Below are 12,167 nucleotides of genomic sequence, written 5' to 3' on the forward strand. Positions count from 1 at the left end.
AGTCTGTGAATCACAAACCAAAGTCTTCCCTGAATGTGGATTTCATAAGATGAGTTAATACTCTCCAGAAACAAGCAAGGAGGGCAATATAGATGGGGAAATAAAATGGTATTCATAAGGTCATAGGTGAGAATTAATCTGAAGTGGAATCTGTGTTTTGTAAATGACTTACTTAAGGGGACTGCAGAGGAAGCAGTGTCTTCAGGAGAGCAAGATGGAAGAAATAGGGAAATGGATTAACTACTTAAAATTGAGGATGACATCAAAGAATTAGAGGATCGTGCTGCATAGGAAGTAGCAGAAGGTTCAACCTAAAGCATTTGGGTCTAATTCACCATATTTAACCTTTGTATATTTATACATTCAAAATATAGGATAAGAAAGCCAAAATCTATCAAACTCACAGAGGCAAATCCATGCGAATTCAGGGAAACTCCTAATGAATGCATGAAGAGAATTTCAGTTTCAGACAAAAATAAAGCCAAAACAACAACAACAACAACAAAAAAAAACTAACTAAAGGAAGAAAACAACAAAGAAAAGGAACTTAGAATTGAAAAGAAGGGGAAGGAGAAGGAGAAGAAGGGAGAGAAGAATGAAGCCAAGTGACTACCATTTTTTCAACATTACCTTTCAAATGACAAAGTACAATTCAGCAATTATAAACACACATTGAACTGACTTCCTTTCCACCATCCCCTTTCTATATTTTACAATCTCCTGTTTTTATTTCCAAGGATGTAAGTCCTCACTTTATTTCTCTGATGCAATAAAAATGTTATATAGACATTATATATATATATATATATATATATATATATATATATATACATATACATATACATATACATATACATATATAATATGATATACAGTAATTATACAGACAGGATCTAAGTGCTGTATTAACTCTGTTACTTTGAGTGCACATTCTGTTTGTTGAATTAGTTAGTCTTTCATTAGACTGGATTTTCTTAAATACATTGTGATTAAATTTACTGTAACACATATTTGCAGCACTTCTTAAAGTTTTTGAACTATAGCTTCCTGAAGCAGCCATAGGCCTCACCAGGTGAAATGAACCTCCAACATTAGTTCTAATTCTAATGATAATCAAGAATTACAGTGCTACTGCCCCACTATTACTTTTTTTTTTCTTTTTTGGTGGTGAATTTATTCCAGATTCTTGTTTGTTGATAGTTCCCTTTCTTCCTTTCCAGCATGACATATAATCATTTATTTTAATAATGGCCCTATTGTTCTTGAGTGCGACAGATATGGAGGAGTCAAATATAACTACCGTATATTATTTTGGAATTAGAAATATTAAGAAAAGTGTACATATACCTAGATGTGATTCATTAAATGTGGTGAGAACTAGAGCTTTGTCAATGCCACCTATATTCAAAATAAAAGATTAATTAAGGAAAGCATTGCCCCGTTAAAGTTATCATCTGATTAAAAATTAAAGTTGTTGGGGTGCCTGGGTGGCTCAGTGGGTTAAGCCTCTGCCTTCAGCTCAGGTCATGCTGTCAGGGTCCTGAGATCGAGTCCTGAATTGTCTCTCTGCTCAGCAGGGAGCATGATTCCCTCTCTCTCTCTGCCTGCCTCTCTGCTTACTTGTGATCTCTCTCTCTCTTTGTTAAATAAAGTTTAAAAAAAATCTTTAAAAATTAATATAGTTATTGTCCACTCATACGGTACATGAGTTTTTCAATCACATTACTTCTAATTTTCTGTAAATGTGGAGTCATGGTACATGCTCATTGGTTTCAAATTTCTGCTACTTAGTTGTAAAATTCTAAGAGTTTATTCGATTTTGGTTAAGATTTGTTTCTCATTGAATTATGCATTTGATTTCTCTCCAAGTCATCTTAATTTGCTAGAAAGTCTAGAATTACACTCTATCAGGAAAATAGAAGCAGCCTAAACTACATCAGGAAAACAAGTTAATTAGCTCATGAATATTAAAAAAATGAAAGGAAATTTCATCTGAACTTAATATGTTGTATGCTAACTGAAGAACCAAGTAAGTGAACTTATGAATTTTCACACAAGCCATATGTATCCAGCCCATAAGGCATAATCTATGTCAAAATTGTGAAGTAAAGAAGATGGCAGGGAAGTGACAGGCTGAGATGACATCAGGTAGCAGAAGATCACATAGATAGCTTATCAAACCATTCCAAACACCTACAAATCCAACAAGAGATAGGCGAGAAGAGCAACAAATGTAGAAACAGAAAATCAACCACTTTCTGAAAGGTAAGACCGGCGGAGAAGTGAATCCAAAGCAATGGGAAGATAGACCGCGGGGGAGGGGCCTGGCTCCCAGCAAACAGCAGAGCAATGAAGGACAAAATCAAGACATTAAAGGTCTGCTCCACTGAGGGACATCGCTCCAGAGGCTAAACTGGGATGAAGCCCCAGCGGGGACAGCATGGCCTCAGGTCCCACGGGGTCACAAAAGATTCAGGGGTGTCTGAGTGTTGCAGTGCTCGCAGGTATTAGAACAGGGAAGCTGGCTACAGAGACAGAGCTGAGGAGTGAGCTCTCGGCTCGGGGTCACCTTGAACCATAATCCGTGGCGCAGGCCTCTGCTCTGTGAGTGGGGTCCCCACAAGATCCGGGGAGATCCCTGTTGGAAAAGCTCAGGGATCTGCAGGGTTCAGAGACTCCAGGCAGCGCTGTGTGCCAGAGACAGAGATGCTTGGTCAGAGGCTGGGTGAGCTTGGAGCACGGCCGGAGGCCAGGGAGATGGGAGTGACTGAGCACTTTTCTCTGAGGGCACACTGAGGAGTGGGGCCTGGAGCTCTCCACTTCTCCAGGATGGAGATTGGGAGGCAGCCATTTTCATCCCCATCCTCTGGAACTCTATGGAAAGCATTCAGGGAACAAAAGCTCCCGAAAGTGAACCCGAGTGGATTACTCCGTCTGGTCCCTGGTAAGGATGGTGCAATTCTGCCTCAGGCAGAGACATTGAGAATCATTAAAACAGGCCCCTCCCCCAGAAGATCAACAAGAAATAGAGCCAAGACTACAAGACTAGCCAAGACTTGGTAAGTTCACTTACCAAGCAGAACAGCTGAATTCCAAAGGAGGAGAAAGCTAAGCATGGAATTCATGGCTTTCTCCCCATGATTCTTTAGTCTTGCAAGCTTAATAAAATTTTTTTAATTTTATTTTTTTCTTCTACTAAATTTTTTTTTAACTTTTAACATTTCCTCTTTCAACATTTTTTTAACTAGTTTTTCTTAAACATACCTTTCATGAAAAATAATCTCTTTCAAACTTCATTGTTATAGTCATATTTTATCTTTCATTCTATCTAACTTTATTTTTTGTATACACATAGGGGATTTTTCTTCTAAAAAATTTTGGGGTACTACTCCTAATAGATGAAACTACACCCTAAGTCCAGTACCAGGCTTGTTCTAGTCTCCAGCCTGAGCAAATTCTCTCCACTTTCTTTTTCTTTATTCTCCCAACCAACTTACCTAATCAACTCCTTTTTTAGATATTAATTTTTTCATCTTTATATTCATATTCCATCTCTTCATTGTGTTTACCGTTATATATGTTTTTCATTCTTTAAAAATTTGAGAGGTAGTTTCTTCTAAAAGACCAAAATACTCCCAAAATTAAGTGGGTGACCTTATGGTTTTCTTTTTTTTAATTTTTTTCTGAACTTCTTTGTACTCCCTTCCTCCCCCCCATGATTTGGGATCTCTTCTGATTTGGTTAAAGCACATTTTGCTGGGGTCTTTCTGCCCTTTTAATATTTTATTTGCTCCTTTGTATACTCTTACCTGGACAAAATGACAAGGCGGAAAAACTCACCAAAAAAAAAAAAAAAAAAGAACAAGAGGCGATACCGAAGGCTTGGGACCTAATCAATAAAGACATCGGTAATATGTCAGATCTAGAGTTCAGAATGACGATTCTCAATGTTCTAGCTGGGCTCGAAAAAGGATGGAATATATTAGAGAAACGCTGTCCAGAGAAATAAAAGCCTTTTATGGAGAAATAAAAGAACTAAAATCTAACCAAGTTGAGATAAAAAAAAAATCTATTAATGAGGTGCAATAAAAAATGGAGACTCTTACTGCTCTGACAAATGAGGCATAAGAAAGAATTACTGATATAGAAGACCAAATGTCAGAGAATAAAGAAGCCTAGCAAAAGGGAGACAAACAACTACTGGACCACGAGGGGAGAATTTGAGAGATAAGTGATAGCTTAAGATGAAACAACATTAGAATAATTGGGATTCCAGAAGAAGAGGAAAGAGAGAGGGGAGCAGAAGGTATATTGGAGAGAGTTATTGTAGAGAATTTCCCTAATGTGGCAAAGGGAACAAGCATCAAAATCCAGGAGGTCCAGAAAACCCCCCTCAAAGGCAATAAGAATAGATCCACACCCCGTCATCTAATAGTAAAATTTATAAGTCTTAGCGACAAAGAGAAAATCCTGAAAGCATCCTGGGAAAAGAAGTCTATAAAATACAATGGTAAAAATATTAGATTGGCAGCAGACTTATCCACAGAGACCTAGCAGGCCAGAAAGAACTGTCATGATATATTCAGAGCACTAAGTGAGAAAAACACGCAGCCAAGAATACTATATCCAGCTAGGCTATCTTTGAAAATAGAAGGAGAGATAAAAAGCTTCCAGGACAAACAAAAAACTGAAAGAATTTGCAAACACCAAACCATTTCTACAGGAAATATTGGAAGGGGTCCTCTAAGCAAAGAGAGAGCCTAAAAGTAGTAGACCAGAAAGGAACAGAGGCAATGTACAGATAGTAACAGTCACCTTACAGGCAATACAATGGCACTCAATTCATATCTCTCAATAGTTACCCTGAATGGAAATGAGATAAATGCCCCAATCAAAAGGCACATGGTATCATAATGGATAAAAAACCAAAACCCATCAATATATTTCCTCCAAGAAACTCATTTTAGACCCAAAGACACCCCCAGATTTAAAGTGAGGAGGTGGAAAACAATTTAACATGCTAATGGACATCAGAAGAAAGCTGGAGTGGCAATCCTTATATCAGATCAATTAGATTTTAAGCCAAAGACTATAATAAGAGATGAGGAAGGACACTGTATCACACCCAAAGGGTCTGTCCAACAAGAAGCTCTAACAATTTTAAATATCTATGCCCCTAACATGGGAGCAGCCAACTATATAAACCACTTAATAACAAAATCAAAGAAACACATCGACAATAATACAATAATAGTAGGGGACTTTAACACTCCCCTCACTGAAATGGACAGATCATCCAAGCAAAAGATCAACAAGGGAATAAAATCCTTAAATGACACACTGGACCACATGGACATCACAGATATATTCAGAACATTCCATCCCAAAGCAGCAGAATACACATTCTTCTCTAGTGCACATGGAACATTCTCCAGAATAGATCACATCCTGGGTCATAAATCAGGTCTCAACTGGTATCAAAAGATTGGGATCATTCCCTGCATATTTTCAGACCACAATGCTCTGAAGCTAGAATTCAATCACAAGAGGAAATTTGGAAAGAACCCAAATACATGGAGATTAAACAGCATCCTTCTAAAGAATGAATGGGTCAACCAGGAAATTAAAGAATAGTTGAAAAAATTCATGGAAACAAATGATAATGAAAACACAATGGTTCAAAATCTGTGGGACACAGCAAAGGCAGTCCTGGGAGGGAAATATATAGCAATACAAGCCTTTCTCAAGAAACAAGAAAGGTCTCATATACACAACCTAACCCTACACCTAAAGGAGCTAGATAAAGAACAACTAAAATAGGCTAAACCCAGCAGGAGAAGAGAAATCATAAAGATCAGAGCAGAAATTAATGAAATAGAAACAACAACAACAACAAGAAAAACAATAGAACAAATCAACTAAACCCCTGGGCAGACTTATCAAAAAGAAAAGAGAAAGAACCCAAATAAATAAAATCATGAATGAAAGAGGAGAGATCACAACCAACACCAAAGAAATACGAACAGTTATAAGAACATATTATGGACAAAACTATGCCAACAATTTTGACAATCTGGAAGAAATAGATGCATTCCTAGAGACATATAAACTACCACAATTGAACCAGGAATGCCGCTTCCAGTCAGCGAATGGGAGAAGAATTAGGCACAAGCAAGTCAGCTGCAAGAGATTGGGAGCAGGGGACAACAGTCGAAAAGACTTCTGTGCCGAGTAACCCCACAGTCTCGCTTTTATTAGATAGAAACTGTAACCAATAGAAGAGTCGATGAAGGACAAACGTTAGTCATATGCTTTGTAGATAAACATGAAGGAGGGCAGAATATGTCTGTACCAATAGTATGAAGTTTATAGTTGAACAAGCACATTCAAAGGACTTATCTAAGTAGCCACAGGTGCTCTCCGGGGGGAAAGGGGAGATAAGGAAAAATGAATCAGGCGGCATTCCACCCTGAGCAGGCCAGGAATTCCCAGCTGCTCGGCTTCCATGAAGCAGGTGGCTTTCCGCCTTGAGCGAGCCAGACATCTCCAGCTGCTCAGCTTCAAGGCCATATATCGTCCTTTCCCCCAGAGGCCTGTTGCAGTATCTGTTTTTCTTAAGGCTATATCTAAATGTGCTTGGTAACAAGTAAAATTTCCCAGGGGTTATATTTTAAGTAATACATTGTTCTGAGGGGCAGTTCCACAGGAAGAAATAGAAAACCTGAGCAGACCCATAACCAGTAAGGAGATTGAAACAGTCATCAAAAATCTCCAAACAACAACAAAAAAGCCCAGGGCCAGACTACTTCCCAGGGCAATTCTACCAAACATTTAAAGAAGAATTAATTCTTATCCTCCTGAAACAGTTCCAAACAATAGAAATGGAAGGAAAACTTCCAAACTCCTTTTATGAGGCCAGCATCACCTTGTTCCCAAGACCAGACAAGGATCCCATCAAAAAAGAGAATTACAGACCAATATCCTTCATGAACACAGATGCAAAAATTCTCACTAAAATACTAGCCAATAGGATCCAACAGTACATTAAAAGGATTATTCGCCACGGCCAAATGGGATTTATTCCAGGGCTGCAAGGTTGGTTCAACATCTGCAAATCAATCAATGTGATACAATACATTAATAAAAGAAAGAACAAGAACCATACAATACTCTCAATGTATGCTGAAAGCATTCGACAAAGTACAGCATCCCTTCCTGATCAAAACTCTTCAAAGTGTAGGGATAGAAGGCATATACCTCAATATTATCAAAGCCATCTATGAAAAACCCACTGCAAATATCATTCTCAATGGAGAAAAACTGAGACCTTTTCCTCTAAGGTCAGGAACATGGCAGGGAGGTCCATTATCACCACTGATATTCAACATAGTACTAGCAGACCTAGCCTCAGCAATCGGACAACAAAAAGAAACTAAAGGTATCCAAATCAGCAAAGAAGAAATCAAACAATCACTCTTTGCAGATGATATAACACCCTATGTGGAAAACCCAAAAGACTCCACTCCAAATCTGCTAGAACTTGTACAAGAATTCAGTAAAGTGTCAGGATATAAATTCAATGCACAGAAATCAGTTGCATTTCTCTACACCAGCAACAAGACAGAAGAAAGAGAAATTAAGGAGTCAATCCCATTTACAATTGCACCCAAAACCATAAGGTACCTAGGAATAAACCTAACCAAAGAGGCCAAGAATCTACACTCAGGAAACTATAAATTACTCATGAAAGAAATTGAGGAAGACACAAAGAAATGGAAAAATGTCCCATGCTCCTGGATTGGAAGAGCAAATATTGTGAAAATGTCTATGCTACCTAAAGCAATCTACACATTTAATGCAATCCCTATCAAAATCCCATCCGGCAACCCTCAGTTTGTTCTGTGAGATTAAGTGTCTCTCATGGTTTGTCTTTTTCAAAGAAACGGAACAAATAATCCAAACCATATATGGAACCAGAAAAGACCCCGAATAGTCAAAGGAATATTGAAAAAAAAAAAAAAAAAAAAAGCCAAAGTTGGTGGCATCACAATTCTGGACTTCAAGCTCTATTACAAAGCTGTCATCATCAAGACAGTATGGTACTGGCACAAAAACAGACACATAGATCAGTGGAACAGAAGAGAGAGCCCAGAAACAGACCTTCAACTCTATGGTCAACTGATCTTCAACAAAGCAGGAAAGAAAGTCCAATGGAAAAAAGACAACCTCTTCAACAAATGGTGCTGGGAAAATTGGACAGCCACATGCAGAAAAATGAAATTAAACCATTTCCTTACACCAAACACTAAAATAGACTCAAAATGGTTGAAGGACCTCAATGTGAGAAAGGAATCCATCAAAATCCTTGAGGAGAACACAGACAGCAACTTCTTCGATTTCAGCCACAGCAAATTCTTCCTAGGAACATCACCAAAGGCAAGGGAAGCGAGGGCAAAAAGGGACTATTGGAACTTCATCAAGATGAAAAGCTTTTGCACAGCAAAGGAAACATTTAACAAAACCAAAAGACAACTGACAGAATGGGAGAAGATACTTGCAGCCGAAATATCAGATAAAGGGCTAGTATCCAAAATCTATAAAGAGCTTAGCAAACTTGGGCGCCTGGATGGCTCAGTGGGTTAAACCGCTGCCTTCGGCTCAGGTCATGATCTCAGGTCCTGGGATCGAGTCCCGCATCGGGCTCTCTGCTCAGCAAGAAGCCTGCTTCCCTCTCTCTCTCTGCCTGCCTCTCTGTATACTTGTGATCTCTCTCTGTCAAGTAAATAAATAAAATTTAAAAAAAAAAGAGCTTAGCAAACTCAATATCCAAAGAACAAATAATCCAGTCAAGCGATGAGCAGAAGACATGAGTAGATATTTCTGCAAAGAAGACATTCAGATGGCCAACAGACACATGAAAAAGTGCTCCACATCACTTGGCATCAGGGAAATACAAATCAAAACCACAATGAGATACCACCTCACGACAGTCAGAATGGATAAAAATTAACAATTCAGAAAAGGACAGATGCTGGCGAGGATGCAGAGGAAGGGGAACCCTCCTACACTGTTGGTGGGAATGCAAGCTGGTGCAACCACTCTGGAAAGCAACATGGAGGTTCCCCAAAAATTTGAAAATAGAGCTACCCTATGAATCAGCAATTGCAGTACTGGGTATTTACCCAAAAGGTACAAATGTAGTGACCCGAAGGGTCACATGCACCCAAATGTTTATAGCAGCAATGTCCACAATAGCCAAACTTTGGAAAGAACCTAGATGTCCATCAACAGATGAATGGATAAAGAAGATGTGATATATATACACAATGGAATACTATTCAGCCATCAAAAGAAGTGAAATCTTGCCATTTGCGATGACATGGATGGAACTAGAGGGTATTATGTTTAGGGAAATAAGTCAATTGGAGAAAGACAACTATCATATGATCTCCCTGATATGAGAAAGTGGAGATGCAATGTGGGGGGTTTGGGGGGTAGGAAGTGAGGGAGACAAACCACGAGAGACACTTAATCTCACAAAACAAACTGAAGGATGCCGAGGGTTGGGGAGTAGGGAGAGGGTGGTTGGGTTATGGACATTGGGGAGGGTAACTGTATCACTGGGGCTAATAATACATTATATGTTTATAAAAAATAAAAATTAAAAAAGATAAATAAATCATAAAAATTTTTTGAAGTGAAAATATTTCAGCTATAATGATCCATAGATTCAGTTGTTGCCTTTTTCTTCTCATAATCGAGTATCTATCGCATTAAAAATGTCATTATAGAAGGAATCACAAGCATCATATCTTTCTTGAAAGATGCCGCCTACTTGGGAACTGAAGCCCCACATAGCTTTATTGAAATGTTGACATATTTCAGAAGTGAATCTAAAACTTAAGACCACATAGCACTAAAATGTTGGGGTCACCTGGATTATTTTATATTTCATATTTGAAATCCTTATGCCAACAAATTGGAAAATCTGAAAAAGTGGCATTACTGTGTACTAACAGATGACAACGGGGACTTAGAAACATTAGAGAGATTGCCCAAGGTTAAAGAGTGGGTAATGGTGGAATCAGGGTTCAAAGCCAAGTGTGTTTGCTTCTAAAATCTGTTATTCTCCTATGACACAGAGTATATCATAGCTAGGGATTTAGACTCTTTCTTACTCAGGCCCTGTATTTCAATGACACGCGTGTGCATGCGCACACACACGCACACACACACACACACCTGACTGACTGTATATATGTGTTTATAACTACTGCTGTGTGAAACACTAGCAATATGAATATATGCACATGCATATGTGTCCATAAGCATACAGATGCATATAATCAGAGTTTTATTAATTCATTTAACAAATACTTCTTTGAATAGCTAATGTGTCTAGGCAAGTTGAGCAATATACAAATGTGAACCTAGCTCCATCGTTTCTGTTAGCTCCAAGTATCAAAAATTGGGAACCAATAAACCTCAGTGCTAATCTTATGAGTATCCAAAATCTTTGCTTGTGAAAAGTAACTAAGCACAATATAATCCTAGGGGTTTGAAGTTTTTGTTTATGTGTGATCTTATTACAATATTTATTTTGTCTTTCTTCCAAGTATTTTTGGTGAGAATTTAAAGTAAAAAAAAAAAAAAAAAAAAAAAACTTTTTCAGAAAATCGTTTTATTGATCACCCTCATTTAAAATTCCAAAATGGAATAAAAGGAATATTAACACTGGAGATCCTTCAGAAGACCATTCATGGACAATACCCAATTTCCCTCTGTTATTGTTGTTTGCCTTCTTATACAGAACATCCTGCAACGTTTGCCAAGTACCTTTTAGAATCACAATCACACAAAAAAAGGTGAACCTCAATGGTTTTTGGCTCATGTAGACAAGTGTCTTCAGTAGCAGCTCATGGCTTTGATTTGTCCCAATGGAATGCTGTTTCCAGAAAGAGGGTGCATGAATCACTTTTATGGGATAAGCACCTTTCTCTGCACATCACCTGGCATTCTTAATGGCTGATTGAGTCAGGTGGCTAGAATTAGAGTTCTTTCTAGGGTAAGGTAAAATTTAAGTAGCTCTCTTATGATTTCCTCTATGGCCAATCATTAGTATAATTTAGACACAGGGCATTTCATTTCTCGTTTTTATAAATTTGAATATATTCTTAATTTCAAGGCAAACTTCTGGAACACACTTTTTCTGCTTGTGATGCAGTACTTTAAGACATGGGCTTTGGAGTCAGACACACCTGGATTTGATTCCTGGATCTATCATTTAAGCTTTATAACCTTGAACATGGTAATATCTCTATAACATTACTTCCTTGTTTCAAAAGTAAGTAATGAAATGACCGATCATAATGGAATTAGTGTAAGGATGAAAAAGATAGTAAAAGCTCCCAGTAGGTTTCTTGGCAATGTAGGAAGCCTTTAAAAAATGATAAGTGAAATAGTTTGTCAGATACTGTTACAATAAGTAATCAACAATAAACAGGGTAATAATTCAAGTTCAGGAATACAATCACAGGTCTAAACTGACATTGAACAAAATTTTGTTTCTATTTTCTTCCTCTTTTAAGTTTAGAGTTCTATTTTATTTTCATACACAGTGAACAGTTACTAATTGAACAGCTGTTATATGTGTGGCAATATCACCAATATTTGGGGGCTTTATGATCCAAAACACTAAGGGGTTTAAAACTATCTGGAAAGGAAAGATCGGGACATATTGAAGCTGTGAATAATGCAAAAGATACATACACACATGCTGCATTGTATAATAGGGTAAATGAATATAGGATAACAAAGAAGAAAATGAATAAAGATGAAAATTTAATATAGTCAGAAAAGACTTGATAAAGGTCTTAGGGGCCTGAGGATGATCTTGAAAGGAAGTTATAATCTCTATAACAGCAGTGAAATGGTTATTTGGTACAGTTTATGTAGGAATGAATATGTTTATGCCTCATTCACAGAAACTTGGACTTAAACACACACACATATGTATATGTACACACACACACACACGCGCGCGCGCACACACACATACTTACCCATACACACATACAATCTCTCTCTTTTTCCCTCTCTCTCTCTCTCTCTCATTCTAATATGGAAGCCATGGAGACCAGAAAATTCAGGTTGCTTGCTCAGGTTGT

This window comes from Lutra lutra, unplaced genomic scaffold (assembly GCF_902655055.1).
Source record: "Lutra lutra unplaced genomic scaffold, mLutLut1.2, whole genome shotgun sequence".
Taxonomy (NCBI): Eukaryota; Metazoa; Chordata; class Mammalia; order Carnivora; family Mustelidae; genus Lutra; species Lutra lutra.